Source organism: Bufo bufo, chromosome 1, assembly GCF_905171765.1.
Source record: "Bufo bufo chromosome 1, aBufBuf1.1, whole genome shotgun sequence".
Lineage (NCBI taxonomy): Eukaryota > Metazoa > Chordata > Amphibia > Anura > Bufonidae > Bufo > Bufo bufo.
Window position 1 is genome coordinate 413,103,465 of NC_053389.1, and position 16,403 is coordinate 413,119,867.

Below are 16,403 nucleotides of genomic sequence, written 5' to 3' on the forward strand. Positions count from 1 at the left end.
TCTGGTCGATGTCTCCCCAGTCCCCAACATACAATAATCCACAAGGACATTTTAAAATATAGACTATGAAACTGCTGTCACAAGTGAAAAAACCTTTAATTGGGAATCTCTCTCCAGAATGTGGATGTACAAAATATTCCCCTTTTATTACACTTGAGCAATGTATACATTGTAGGCAGGGAAATGTGCCTCTTTTAGGTGTAGCAAGTGTCATTTATCGTGATAAGGTCTTATTGCTGCCTACATCAGCTCTGATAATGATGTCCCTAATGTACTTAGATCTTTTGTAACAAATCATCGGTAACTGCTGGAATTCTGTTACTAATGGGTATGTCTCTCTCATAATGTTCCAGTGTCTATTTATGATGTTCCTAAATTTGTTAATCCATGGGTGGAATTTTACCACCAATGGAATTTGTGGTTGTTTTTTTGGTAGACCCCAAATTTATGTAAAAGTATTTCTCAATTTATCCTGTTCTATTTCCAACAATGGTTGTGGGTATCCTCTCGCCCGAAATTTATTTGACATTTCATTAATTCTCATTTCTTTATTTGCAGCATCTGAAACAATCCTATCAACATGTCTATACTGCAAATAAGGAAGGGAATATTTTGTTGCAGGTGAGTGATTGCCAGTAAAATGTGGAAGACTGGTACGGTCAGTCTCCTTGACATATAGGTCAGTTTGTAAGGATCCATCATCTTTCTTCATGACCCAGCAGTCAAGGAAACGGATTTTTCACATTATCCCAATGCATTGTGAATTGAAGTTCCTGCCATACCGAATTCAGATACATAGAAAAGTCCAGCAAGGATTGAATGCCACCCCGCCGAGCGCAAAAGACATTGTCAACAAAACGCTGCCATAATATACAATGTTTTTTTATATAACTCATGATTGTAAATATACATATGTTTGAACCACGCCATGTAACTATTTGCGTGCGCCGGTGCTGCATTCAAACCCATTGCGGTACCGCGGCATTGTTGATAAAAACTATCCTGGAATAAAAAATTGTTTTCCCTTAACACAATCTCAAGGAGTTTAAAAAAGAACTCTTTTTCCTGAGATGAATAGTTGGAGAACTCAAAAATCCATTCCACAGCTATAAGGCCCTTTGTATGTTGAATTAATGTGTATAGACTGCACACATCTAAAGTCACTAGTATATCATAAAACGTAAGCTTATGGATATTATTAGGGAATTTAGCGACAGAGGCCTATTGTATGAAAAGCTTTGTACCTTTTTAATCAACCAACATCTCATTACTCTAGTTTTTTATACTCTGACCAAGATTCATAAGTCTTTAACACAACCTCCGGGATGCCCTATAGTGGTGTTCACTAATTCCATCTTGTCTCAACCAGCCATTCTTTTAGAAAAAGTTCTGACACCTTTAACTAAAGAGATGCCATCTTTCTTATTAGATACTGGCCAATTCCTAAGCGAAATTAAAAATCTCACCATAAGTGAAGAAGATATACTAGTGACTTTTGATGTGTGCAGTCTGTACACGTCAATTCAACATACAAAGGGCCTTATAGCTGTGGAATGGATTCTTGAGTTCTCCAACTATTCATCTCAGGAAAAAGAGTTATTTTTGAAACTCCTTGAGATTGTGTTAAGGGAAAACTATTTTTCATTACAGGATAGTTTTTTTATTCCAACGACGGGTTCGAATGCAGCACCGGCGTACACAAATAGTTACATGGCGTGGTTCGAACATATGTATATTTGCAATCATGAGTTATATAGAAAACATTATATATTATGGCAGCGTTTTATTGACAATGTCTTTTGCGTATGGCGGGGAGGCATTTAATCCTTGCTGGACTTTTCTATGTATCTGAATTCGGTATGGCAGGAACTTCAACTCACAATGCATTGGGATAATGTGAAAATCAGTTTTCTTGACACCTGGGTCATGAAAAAAGATGATGGATCCTTACAAACTGACCTATATGTCAAGGATACTGACTGTCTTCTACATTTTACTAGCAATCACTCACCTGCAACAAAATATTTCCTTCCTTATTTGCAGTATAGACGTGTTGATAGGATTGTTTCAGATTCTGCAAATAAAGAAATGAGAATTAATGAAATGTTAAATAAATTTAGGGCGAGAGGATACCCACAACCATTGTTGAAAATAGAACAGGATAAATTGAGAAATACTTCTACATCAATTTAGGGTCTACCAAAAAAAAAACACAAATTCCATTGGTGGTAAAATACCCCCCATGGATTAACAAATTTAGGAACATCATAAATAGACACTGGAACATTATAAGAGAGGCATACCCATTAGTAACAGAATTCCAGCAGTTACCGATGATTTGTTACAAAAGATCTAAGAACATTAGGGAGATCATTATTAGAGCTGATGTAGGCAGCAATAAGACCTTATCACAATAAATGACACTTGCTACACCTAAAAGAGGCACATTTCCCTGCCTACAATGTATACATTGCTCAAGTTAAATAAAAGGGGAATATTTTGTACATCCACATTCTGGAGAGAGATTCCCAATTAAAGGTTTTTTCCCTTGTGACAGCAGTTTCATAGTCTATATTTTAAAATGTCCTTGTGGATTATTGTATGTTGGGGACTGGGGAGACATCGACCAGAATGGAAGACAGATTTTCCAAACATAAATCAACAATAAGGAAGAAAAATTTACTGTTACCTATACCCTTTCATTTTGATCGCTGTCGCCGAAACATCTCTCAATTACGGTTTCAAATTATTTAGCAAGTGCAACCTCTTCGCAGGGGAGGAGACAGAGTCTAGTTTTAAAAAAAAACGCGAGGCATTCTGGATCCATACTGTAGGTTACGAACGTTGGAGCTAGGAGGCTTAAATCACGAATATGAATGAAATGCCTTTTTATAGGTTTTAACTTATATACTTTTGATTTGCTTACAGAAAACCTGATGCAAAAAGATATTACTCTAACAGGTCTCCCTTTACTTTTCATTTATTACAATATTAACAATACTAACAATGTCAATTATGGTGTTATTTGATATACCATGCATTGAGATATTTTGTATCCATTGTTTGCAACATTGTTCATTTTGGTCATCCATGGTATTTTGATCCTCTGTTCTGTATATCTTCTCGTCAGGACCCAGGATAAACGTCCGATTTATTTGTTTACTTGTTTCCCTGGTTACGTAGCTTCACTTCCGCTGACGTTGTAACTAGAGGTACAAGAATCTTAATTTTGATAATAACTAAACTTATTGCTTCTAATATTTTTCATTTGTTATGTTTTCTTTATGTTCCCTGTCGATGTTTTGTATAAACTCTTGATTCATTTGTTTTTATGTTTCTGTGGTTACGAAACATCACTTCCGCTGACGTGGTAACCGGTTGTCTATTTAAATGCACATAATCTGGTTTTACAAAGACTCATGTAGAGTCAAAACGTGTCTCCTGATCTATTATTGTTTCTCCATGTGAAACAATAAAAGAACATTGCATTGATATCAGCAAGTGTCGGTCCTTTCTGGTGGCTACTCAGACACTGTGCTTCAAAACAGGTAAGGTATTTGTTAGACAGGTTTTTTCTATTGTCTGATTGCAAAGCATAGGGTGATTAAGGTGTTAAATTTGTTGTAGGGGGAGGAGCTTTTGTGGGAGTGTGTGTATATATTACAACATAGTATTACCTTGCCTAATTATAGTTTGAAGCATTATCAAAGTGCAGCATTACTAAGTGCATCTGAGATATTCAGGAGACTCACTTAGAGCTTTTCCACTATAGCAGAACTTCAGCTGTGTTTTTGGTGGCTACTCAGACACTGTTCTTCAAAACAGGTAAGGAATTTGTTAGACAGGTTTTTGCTATTGTCTGAATGCAAATGAGCATAGGGTGATTAAGGTGTTAAATTTGTTGTTGGGGAGGAGCTTTCGTGGGAGTGTGTGTATATATAGCAACATAGTATTAGCTTGCCTAATTATAGCTTGCAGCGTTACTAAGCGCATCTGAGATATTCAGGAGATACTCAGGAGGTAATCTGGAGGTGGATACAACCTAAAAAAGTAAGACTTATTTGTTTAAAATCTTTCCCCTCTTTAAAATGGCAGACCTGGTTCTGTGCAGGAATTGTTGTGCTTTTATTTCAGGTTCCACTCTTCGGAGGTTTGGATGCTGTCTGATCTGTAGACAGCTCTCCATAATGCAGCAGGAAAATGCATTTTTGAAATCTGAGATTTGTAAATTAACTGTTAAAAAAACTAAGGCTGGGAATGTTACAATGCCACTGCCACAGAGGACCCCTAGAAATGGAAGATGGGTTACTGCAGGTTCTGGTAGACTTAGAGTTGTAGATAGAAGACATGTCCCACAGTCTGTGGCTCTCCATAATTCATTTGCAGCACTTTCAGAGCGCAAGAGCTACATGGAGGATGGCTCAGGCACAGTGGGTGAGGAGCAAACATCTCCTATGCCTAAAGAATGCAAGACTGCAGCCAAAGACAAAAAAGATAAGGTGAGGACTGATAGTAAGCAGCTGTTGGTGGGAGATTCTATCATAAGAGGTGTGAAGTTTGAGGAAAATGGTTCTGTAGAGATGTCTTCCTTGTGCTACTGCTAGCAGGGACATATGACGTATCCTTAATATCCTTAATATTGTTAGGCAAGCAAATCAGGAAAGGGAGGTGGATGTTATTGTCCATCTTGGGACAAATGATTTGGCTTGCAATGAGGTTTCAAAGGTGAAGGAAGCTTTTCACACACTTGGTAATGATATACGGGAGGTTGCATCGACTGTTTCATTCTCTGCAGTTTTGCCTGTGCATAACCTTCAGCATGACAGGAATAGGAAAGGGGGGGCAGAATATGAAAGGGGGGCAAAAGAGTGATAATCCAGCAGTCCGTCTGCCCCCCGGAACAATGCCTGAAGATGCCAGTAGCACATAGGTTAAGAAATGACAAGCTCAGAGTCTTGTTTACAAATGCTCGCAGTTTAGGGAATAAGATCAATGAACTTGAGTCTATAATAGCATCTGAGAATATAGATTTAGTGGCTGTTACTGAGACATGGTTCAATGGGAGTAATGACTGGGATATAACAATACTAGGGCTCTCTCTATATAGGAAGAAATGATTGCAAGAGAGAGAATAGGGAGAGGCGCATGAGCGCATGAGGGTAGTAAGCAACGATAATCAGCTTAGCGAAGTCGATGAAGTATGCTCACCTTTTGGTGTTGTGCGTGTGTGGGCACAACGTCCGTAAGGGCAGACACACGAGGGGCGGCGGGGGGGGTCAGTGCTGCCGGTATCCGTTCAATCCTTTTGGATGGAGTTTCCAAACCTCCTGAGGACTGTTGAGAAAGTGATGAATGGTTTGTTTGCTAGCACACGGTGCGGGTACCTCTTTGGAGCCACACACAGCAGCACGCACCAGAGGGAATCTCCAGCCATCTGGCCACTCTTGCTGTTGGCGTCCCCAAGACTTGAGAAAGGAGTTATAAACTCCGAAACGCGTTGTCCACTGAACATAATAAATAGCATCTATACCAAAAGTCTCTGAATCGAGGTCGTCTCTGTGCGCCAAAGAGGTACCCACACCGTAGCACACAAACCATTCATCACTCTATATAGGAAAGACAGAGAAGGCAAGAAAGGGGAGGGCTGGCCCTGTATGTGAAAGATAGCATAAAATCTAATTTAATACAAGTTAGCGAGACCAATTTAGAGTCAGTTTGGGTTATGTTGCAGCTTGATAATCATAAGGTAACTCGTGTAGGTGTGATATATAGACCACCTAGCCAAGTCAAATAATAAGATGATCTAATAGTTGAGGAAATAGCTAAAATGACATTGAAAGGGGAAGTTATCATTATGGGAGACTTTAATCTTACTGATGTAAACTGGAAACCCAAAATAGCTAGTTCTGCCAGGAGTACAGATATTCTAAATTCTCTACTGGGATTATCTCTACAGCAAGTAGTTGAGGAGCCAACCCAGAAGGAGGCCATTTTAGATTTAGTATTCACAAATGGGAATTTGGTATCTGATATTACTGTAGGGGGAAGCTTGGGATCTAGTGATCACCAGTCAGTGAGGTTTACTATAAGTACACTGAGTCACACCACACAAAAACAAAAGTTTTAGATTTTAGAAAAACGGACTTTTCTAAAATTAGATTAGTGGTATACGAGTCCCTATCAGATTGGAACAGTTTCAATGGAGTCCAGGAGAAATGGGACTACTTAAAAGTGGCACTATTGAAGGCAACAGATAATTGCATTAGGCTTGTCAGTAAAAGCAAAAAAAGGAAGAGAACACCGTGGTACTCAGCAGAAGTAGCCAAAATCATTAAAAACAAAAAGATAGCATTTAGTAATTATTTTAAAAAAATTAGGATGACAAGCAAATTTATAAGATTAGGCAGAGAAAGGCCAAGCAAGTTATAAGAGCTTATAAAGCACAGGCAGAAGAGAAATTAGCTCAGTCAGTGAAATAAGGTGATAAGACATTCTTCAGATACATAAATGAAAAAAGGAAACTAAAACAAGGAATTACCAAATTAAAAACAAAAGAAGGAAGGTATATGGAAGAAGATAAAGAACTAGTTGACTGCCTCAATGAATACTTCTGTTCAGTTTTTACAAAGGAAAATGAAGGAAAAGGACCTCAGTTAGGAAGGAAGACTAATGAATCTTTTGATGCATGTGTCTTTACAGAGGAAGAGGTTCTAAGTCAGCTGTCTAAAATTAATACAAATAAGTCACAGGGGCCTAATGGGATACACCCAAAGCTTATAAAAGAGCTTAGCGGTGAACTAGCAAAACCATTAACAGATTTATTTAACCAATCACTGGTAACAGGAGTCGTCCCAAAAGATTGGAAATGAGCAACTGTTGTCCCCATTCACAAGAAAGGTAGTAGGGAGGAATCAGGCAACTATAGGCCAGTAAGTTTGACATCAATCAAATTTATGGAAACCATACTTAAGGAGAGGATTGTGTTACATCTAAAATCCCACGGATTGAAAGATGAAAAACAGCATGGGTTTACTTCAGGGAGATCATGTCAAACTAATCTTATTGATTTTTTTAATTGGGTGACTAAAATAATAGATGACGGAGGTGCAGTAGTCATCGCTTATCTAGACTTTAGTAAGGCTTTTGATACTGTCCCACATAGAAGGCTTATCAATAAATTGCAGTCTTTGTGCTTGGACTCCCATATTGTTGAATGGATTAGGCAGCGGCTGAGGGACAGACAACAGAGGGTTGTAGTCAATGGAGTATATTCAGACCAAGGTCTTGTGACCAGTGGGGTACCTCAGGGATCTGTTCTGGGACCCATATTTAATATCTTTATCAGCGAAATTGCAGAAGGCCTCGATGGTAAGGTGTGTCTTTTTGCTGATGACACAAAGATTTGTAACAGGGTTGATGTTCCTGGAGGGATACACCAAATGGAAAAGGATTTAGGAAAACTAGAGGAATGGTAAAAAATATGGCAACTAAAATGTAATGTTAATAAGTGCAAAATAATGCACCTGGGGTGTAAAATCCCAAGAGCAGAATATAAAATCAGTGATACAGTTCTAACCTCAGTATCTGAGGAAAGGGATTTAGGGGTCATTATTTCAGAAAACTTAAAGGAAGGCAGACAATGTTATAGAGCAGCAGGAAATGCTAGCAGAATGCTTGGGTGTATAGGGAGAGGCTTTACTAGTAGAAAGAGGGAGGTGCTCATGCCGCTCTACAGAGCACTAGTGAGACCTCATTTGTAGTATTGTGTGCAGTACTGGAGACCATATCTCCAGAAGGATATTGATACTTTGGAGAGAGTTCAGAGAAGAGCTACTAAACTAGTACATGGATTGCAGGATAAAACTTACCAGGAAAGATTAAAGGACCTTAGCTGCAAATACAGTGAAGGAGTTTAAGCATGCATGGGATAGGCATAAGGCCATCCTTCATATAAGATAGGGCCAGGGGCTATTCATAGTATTCAGTATATTGGGCAGACTAGATGGGCCAAATGGTTCTTATCTGCCAACACATTCTATGTTTCTATGTTTTATACTTTTATGTGTATGGACCTGTGTGAGGGTACTATATGTACTTATATATTATCCCAGGTCACATTTGGCATTTGAGGAGTTAAATGTATGTGATTGACGTTATCGTCAATAGCATATATTAGTCCCTGGTGCCTGCTGTTTAAAAAAGCAAGCACCCAGTGGCTATGGCGCCCACTCATGCCATTTTTAAATGCCTGACTGCTTGATGTAAATTTACGTGGGGCGGTCGGGAAGGAGTTAAATTCCATTTACTTTTTGACTGTTTCATTCAACCAGCCTCACATAGCATTCAGGGACAAAACAATTATGGGGGTCATTTATGAAATCAGATATGTCAGTTTTGTGGCATAAAAAAGTCGCAAGTCCTTTATTGTGACATTTTGTGATCCTCAACACTTTACAGTGGTCTATGTTTAAGAACTAAAAGTGAGATTAGACCTGCATTAAAGTCGCAAACTGCAATAAGCAGGACACTGGGTCAGTGGGGGTGCTATGCAGTGGGTCAATTTATATGTGTATAAGTTTGTGACGCCAGTTGCAGCTTGCGCAGGTACTGTAGCAGGGCCCTTTAAGATGTAATAAGCTCACGTACCAGGTGAGGAATGCCAGAGGGGGATATTGTCTCTGTATAGCAGATATGGTAGTGTCAACGGTGTCTCCTACCTGTGGTACGGCTGGACTCTTTTATCCTGGCTCACATGCAACAAATTGAGTGTGGTTAATAGGAGTAATTGAGGGATGATGGGATTCCACACAGATAATAGGGTCCAACTTGTCTTTACTTGGTGGTATGCAGCTTTGATCCATACAGTGTACAGCAATAGTCTATAGTCCCAGTAGGTTTTGGGAATATGTGGCAGGAATTTATATGTATTCTGCTTCTGATCATATGCCTAGAGAATCTGGCAGGTATCTATCTTCTGCTCTGTCTTTAGTCTGCTTAGTTTGGGCCTGACTAGCTGGTGAGGTAATTATCTTCTCTTTGTCTTAGGATCTTTACTTACAGGACTGCTCGCAGGGAATGGTGTTGTCTTCCTGGAGATCTATAAGTCTGTGAAGAGCTGCTTTCTTTGTCCACCAGCTGAGGTAAGGGACTCAGGCTGGGAGGGTTGATCTTGGGCCTCAGCCGAGGCTTGGATCCTTGGTTGGGGTCCCTGTTTCTGGGAGCTCCTACTAACACAGCCTTCCCCAGCAGGGGGGCTGGTTATACTGCCTAGAACTTTCCTTCCTCCCTTTGAAGTAGGATGTGGGAACATTCCACTCCTCCTCAGATGGGGGGGGGGCTAGCCTGGAATAAACTATTCCAGTCTAGGAATACTTAACTAGCTATGATCCTGTTGCATACTGCTGCCACCTGCTGGTGTACATGGAAATTACAGCAAATATATAAAACAGGTCTAGAAAATGCACATTATGGAGAGAGTGATGCAAACTTATACCAGATGACAAAATACATACACTTAACATTATGAAGCAGGGGAACAGAAGTTTAGTGACATACTTCAGGATGTTACACAACCCCCGGTCTACTTTTACACCTAAAGGTGTAAACCGCATTACACTCAAGCCAGTTCATAAATTTGGTTCAGACAAACAAAGCAAAGCCAGACTTAAATCTGACACAAAAATGAACCCCTGTATCCACACCCTATTCCCTCTTTCTAGGCACAATGGAGTAATTTACACCTATTCTGTGTTTTTTAACCAGAAGTTGGGGAGGGTCATTTATGAAAAAAATAGACGTCACTTTTTGGCGTATGTAAGGCGCAAATTTTGCCGCAAAGGGGTTTTGCGGCTATATCTGTGCCTTTTTCCCCATGTACACCACTTACACCTCTTTTATTGAGTTGTGAGAAAAGGGGGCATGGTGTGGAAGGGCAAGAGGGCAGCCTGTTTTTGGGTTAGAAAATTACTTAGATCTAAGCCAGCAAGGGTGCTGGCGTAGAATTAATCTTACTGAACGGCTGCTGGATCATGTGCCTAAATTATGTAGAGGCCAGCGCCTCTACATAATTTAGGTGTATCAAGCTGTAGCGGACATGGACTTATACCGGTGTCTAAATTCCCCCCTTGGTTTTGGCTCCCAATGTGTGTGAAGGCCAATTGGTAATGCCTGCCACTGTGTGACACCTATTGTGACATCTGTTTAAGGGCTCCTGTACACGAACATATTTTCTTACCGTGTCCGTTAAGTTTTTTTGTGGACAGTATGCGGAACCATTCATTTCAATGGGTCCGCAAAAAAGCTTACATTACTTCGTGTGCATTCCATGTCCGTATGTCCGTATTTCCGTTCCGCAAAAAAAAATTGTGCTATTATTGTCCGCATTACGGACAAGGATAGTAGTGTTCTATTGGGGGCCAGCTGTTCCGTTCTGCAAAATATGAAGTGCACACAAACGTCATCCATGTTTTCTGTGGATCTGTTTTTTTGCGGACCGCAAAATACATACAGTCGCGTGCATGAGCCCTAACATAAAAACCCTCATGTATATCCTAAGTTGAGCACAAAATGTGATGTGAACATAGCCTAAAGTAGTAATGTTGCAAAGGGGTTGCAACATTAAAGGGGTTGTCTGAGATAAAAAAAATTCTAGGACACGCCCCCGAATAGTGTAAAAGAAATAATAATGGGGCACTTACCTCTTTCTTCAGTGCTGTTTTCTGTGCCAGTATACCCGTACAGACAGTGACTGCAATTTTAAATAAGCAGTTGCTCGAGGACTGGACCAATACTGCACAGAACAGCATTGGGGAAAGAAGAAAGTGACCCTGATTTTATATTGTACACCATTCTGGGGCATGTCTGAGGACACCCCCTTTAATAAACCCCTTTATCTTAGACAACTCTTTTAATAAATACATTACACTGCGTACATTGTTTTTCAGAATTAAATATGCAGAAATAAATTGTATTACAATATCTAAGCAAAAAGTAATTTATCTATTCTTAATTTAATTACTGTAAATATATGCATCATGCAGGATTGTTACTTTCACATATGAATGATCAGCAGCAATTAATGGATTTCTGAACCATTGAAATACCATACCTATACATTTACAGAATTATGTAGACTAAGGTTTTGTTGATAATATGTGCTTAGACATTAAACAACTTAATAAGAAATTCATAATAATAATGACTTTATGAATTGTGTATATTATGCTATCAACCACAAGAGGGCAGTGTGATTTTATATTCAGTTGTACTGGTATTATCAGCAAATACATGCATCAAGGCTTTGGGTAGATTGATTATCAGGTTTGCCTTCAGAACAAAGATTCTCCTTCTGCTCAATACCTATTCAAGATCTGCCCATATTTTTTGGATTTTAATCCATGACCCCTACATATAGAACTAAAAACATTTTATTTTTCAAGTATTCATTCAGCTATCTCTACTATTACCTTTACCTGATTTTCTAAGGGAGTCCACATTTATATTCATTGCCTAGTCACTCCTGTCAACTACAGCTGAAGAGGTATGACTTACATTAGTGATGAGAACGGTTTGGAATTGCTTTTATACTTCCAGGTGCATATTTCCAGATCTTATGCAAAAGCCTTCCTAATTTTGGTTACGTCATCTGTTTCTCATTAGCAGTTTGTGTATGCAGTCTCTGTAGCATTTTCATGTCACATACATCAATGTCTGTTACTATGGTATCTACAACAAGCACATCTCCAGACCAGGAGTCAATCCATTATATATATATATATATATATATATACAGTGGATATAAAAAGTCTACACACCCCTGTTAAAATGTCAGAGTTTCTGTGCTGTAATAAATTAAGACAAAGATAAATAATTTCAGAACTTTTTCCACCTTTAATGTGACCTATAAGGCCTTGTTCACATCAGCGTTTAGCCTTTCCGTTCTCCTGCATGCAGGACTTTTGTCTCCGCTCCAAAATCATCTTCTGAGCGGAAACCTAACGGACCCCATTATAGTCTATGGGGGTCTATGAGGTCCGTAGGCTCTGTTCGGCTCGGTTATGAGCCGAATCCGTCCTTTCCGTTTTCCTGCTCCTATAACGGAGCAGGAGAACGGAAAGGCTAAACGCTGATGTGAACATAGCCTAAACTGTACCACTCAAATGAAAAACAAACTGAAATCTTTTAGGTAGAGGGTAGAAAAAATAAAATAATATGGTTGCTTAAGTGTGCACACCCTTAAACTAATACTTTGTTGAAGCACCTTTTGATTTTATTACAGCACTCAGTCTTTTTTGGCACATTTTGACTTGGTAAGATTTGCCCACTCTTCTTTGCAAAAACACTCCAAATCTGTCAGATTGCGAGGGCATCTCCTGTGCACAGACCATCTTCAGATCACCCCACAGATTTTCAATCGGATTCAGGTCTGGGCTCTTGCTGGGCCATTCCAAACTTTAATTTTCTTCTGGTGAAGCCATTCCTTTGTTGATTTGGATGTATGCTTTGGGTCGTTGAAATGCTGAAAGATGAAGTTCCTCTTCATGTTCAGCTTTCTAGCAGAAGCTTTAAGGTTTTGTGCCAATATTGACTGGTATTTGGAACTGTTCATACATCCCCAGTTGTAAGAGGGTGTGCACACTTATGCAACCACATTATTTTAGTTTTTTTAGTTTTCTTCCCTCCACCTAAAAGATTTCAGTTTGTTTTTCAATTGAGTGGTACAGTTTATAGATCACAGAAACCTGACATTTTAACAGGGGTGTGTATACTTTTTATATCCACTGTATGTATGTATATATGTGTATATATATATATATATATATATATATATATATATATATACATATATATATATATTAGGGACGAGCGAACCAGACAAGATTTGTTTTGGGTCCGGTTCGCAAATTTTTTTTTTAAAGTTTGGTTCATAGCCAAATTGGTTCGGGCCAAACCAAAGTTGCTCCAATTGCCTTAAAAGTTGTTATATAATCCCCTCAAATTTTAGGAAAACATTTATTTTCGTGTATTTTTTATGAATTTTTTTCCCTCCAAGATCTCCCCTCCCCAAACTCTGGAACGCAATTACAACAATAGTAAATGATCTCTGAGTGCCAGTGACATACATAGCTATAGGTACACACACATTTGACAGTGTTATCATACAGCGTGTTCATTCAGCATATTCATGCAGCCGACATTTGTCTCATGCTTTTTCATATTCTAAAGTTTCAAAAATTGTTTCCTGTCGAGGGCAGATGATGTTTAAAAACACAGTTTGATATGGGATTAAAAATAAAGGGTCTTTGGCAAGTGGCATGATGCAGGCCGCAGGAGCAGCGGTTCAGAATGTAATGGTTGGAAAGTGGCATAAGTGGCATGATGAAAGCCATAGCATGCAGCAGCCGTACACAACGTGATGGTAGGTAGGAAGACAGACAGACAGCAACAGTGGCAAGATGGGAAACCGACAGCAAAGAAAGATCTATTGATCGCCTTCAGCCTACCTGGACTGTGAGAAAATTTCTGCATTATTCATGTACATATGTCGCTTTATGAAATTTAACCCAGGCTGCTTTTTTTTTTCCATCTGAAAGTAATTAAAAAATTTCAACTATATGGAAACTGAATACACATAAACTAATGATTTAGAGGCATTAGTAGCACGATGCAGGCCACAGCAGCAGCTGTATGCGGACAGCAGACCGCCAGCAAGGTGAGGAGGTTGAGGTCCATACATTGGAATCAGCAGTAGTGTGAAAATCCTCCAGAATCCAGGCTTGGTTCATTTTGACAAAAGTGATGTTTTGGACACTGGCGGAGGACAACTTGGTCCGTTTGGGTGTCACAACTAGGTGCTGAAAACCCTCTCCGAGATGACACTGGAGGCAGGGCAAAAAAGAAGATAGAGAGCATGTTTTGCCAGTTCAGGCGACTGTTCCAGTCTGCCTGCCCACAAATCCATGGGGTCAGCAAACTGGGTATGCGACAGAGAGTCAGAGTTTAAGTAGGCCGGAACCTGGGCATTAAGGCAGGAGCTGTCAGTTATTTGACTGGCCTCAACGGGTGCAACACATGGAAAAACTGCTCCATCATGTTGAAGAGACTGAAATGGCTGCTGCTGTGGCTTCTGCTGCTGTGGCTTCTGCTTCTCATGGTGGTGGGAGGGGAATGACTCTGTGGGGAGTGGAGGGGGATGTCCCTTTCAGATACGCTCCTTGTAGTAATTTAAATTGTCCTCCCTTTCTGCTAGAGGAAAATGTTCCCCCATTTTGCCCTGGTAGCAAGGGTCTAAAAGCAAAAATAATACACCTGTTACTGCTTAGGCAAGTGTGCATACAGGAATCCTTTCTGGCCAGCGTGCCCAAGAACCTACTTCTCTCTGGCTCCGTTCCCCACTTAGACAATTGGATGTCTTGGCCAGTGTCCTTATCATCGTCCTCTTGCTCCTCAACCTCTGACTCTTTTGCTTGCAGTGGCAGCTTCTCATCCTCATCTTCCTCATCTTCATCCTCCTCCTCTTCCATTGCAGATTATTTTGTGTGTCCTCAACAGCTATAGGGCAGACAGCAAGATGTGTCAGCTGCTCTTCTTCCACCATGGTACCCTGCTGCATGAGTGTCAGCGTCCGTTCTAAAATAAATATGAGAGGGATGAAGTCGTTCATGCCACAGTTGTCACTGCTAACAAACATTGTGACCTCTTTGAAGGGCTTCAGCACCCGACAAGCATCTTGGATGAGCTGCCACTGGCTGACCTCGAAGCAACACATGATCCCTGCTGATGAAGCTGTCATGTGCATGACAAAATAGTTCATGGCTTTCCCCTTCTCGTACAGATGCTTGAGCATGTGCAATGTTGAATTCCAGCAAGTTGACATATTGCGGATTAAGCAGTGTAGCAGCAGGCTGTTCTGTCGCTGCAGGTCCAGGAAAGCATTCCTTGCCACGTAAGAGTGGTTGAAGTGCTTGGACAGTCTCCTGGAGTTTGCCAGCACATTGCGCTAGCTAGTGTACTTATTTAGAAAGCGCTGAACCACTAGGTCAAAGTGCCGGCAGTCAGGGGCGTAGCTAAAGGCTCATGGGCCCTGGTGCAATAGTTAATCTTGGGCCCCCTTCCCTCAGTGCTTAGTGGCCAGGCGCAGGGAAGCACATAGCTCTCGTACTGCCTGACACAAAAAATTTTATGACAAAAGATAAATTCTTGACCTAACTCCTTACCTCTAGCCAGAGGTGTAACTTGACCAGCATGCACTTTCTGTAGAACTGGTGTTTTCTTATGTGGCACAAGGGTGTTTGGGCCCCCTCAGGCTCCTGGGCCCGGTAGCGACTGCTACCTCTGCACCCCCTATAGCTACGCCCCTGCCGGAAGCCTATCAGAGGAACAATGAAGGGACACGCCTCCCCTGCCCCGCCGCAGCACAGCCATCTGTATCGCTGTCCTGAGGACGGTGATACAGATGACTATGGAGATGGAAGCGCTCATCTCCCTGTGCCCTGCCGCCGCTGCCCCCCACTTTTCACCAGGGCCACGCTGCCAGCTCGGGGGGGGGGGGGGGGGGCATTGTCCTGCCCTGGATCCACCAGTGGCAGAGAGGATGTGTTATGTTGCCAAGGTTAAGGGCAGCCACCAGAGATGAGTGAAGTATTTAAAAATTTTGTTTGGCTGCTTCGCTTAATTTTACCAAAAAATTTGCTTTGCGACTAGTGTTGATCAAGCACCAAAGTGCTTGTGTGCTTGAGTAGAACAATTTGCGATGCTCAGTTGTTCTACCGAGCACCCGAGCACAATGGAAGTCAATGGGAGAACCCCAGGCACCCCAGGAAGGGTGTCGGGACTCTAGTTCGGCTTAGGAGTCCCTGCTCTGACTCCATGTATAGCTATGTCCATATATGGAGTCAGTGCTTAGGGACACCCCAGTGTATTTAAATCTAATTTAGCCTGTATTTCAGAAATGTTTCTTCCAGGATTCAAACTCACAACCTTCTGTATTAGAGGGAAGGCACTTAACCACTCAGCTGCATAGCCAGTTACTTTAAAAAAAAAAAAAAAAAAAATGAGACTTCTACTGTACTGTAATTCTACTGAGAACTATACAGTAGAAGTCTCATATTATTATAATTTTTTAGTGACTGGCTATGTAGTGGTTCTGGGCTGTGATGCAGAAGCTATGAGCTCAAATCCTGTCACAAACTTTTTCAGAAATAGAGGCTAAACTTAATTTAAACATATATACATATAAGTTTTTAGCCATAGTATATTTACACATAATATTATATATTTAGAATATATAATATATGATAATATATGTAAATATATTATGGCTAAAGCATCAGTAGTAGTTTCCCACATATTATGCATTCATATATATCAGAAGTATGATTGTATATATATATATATATATATAT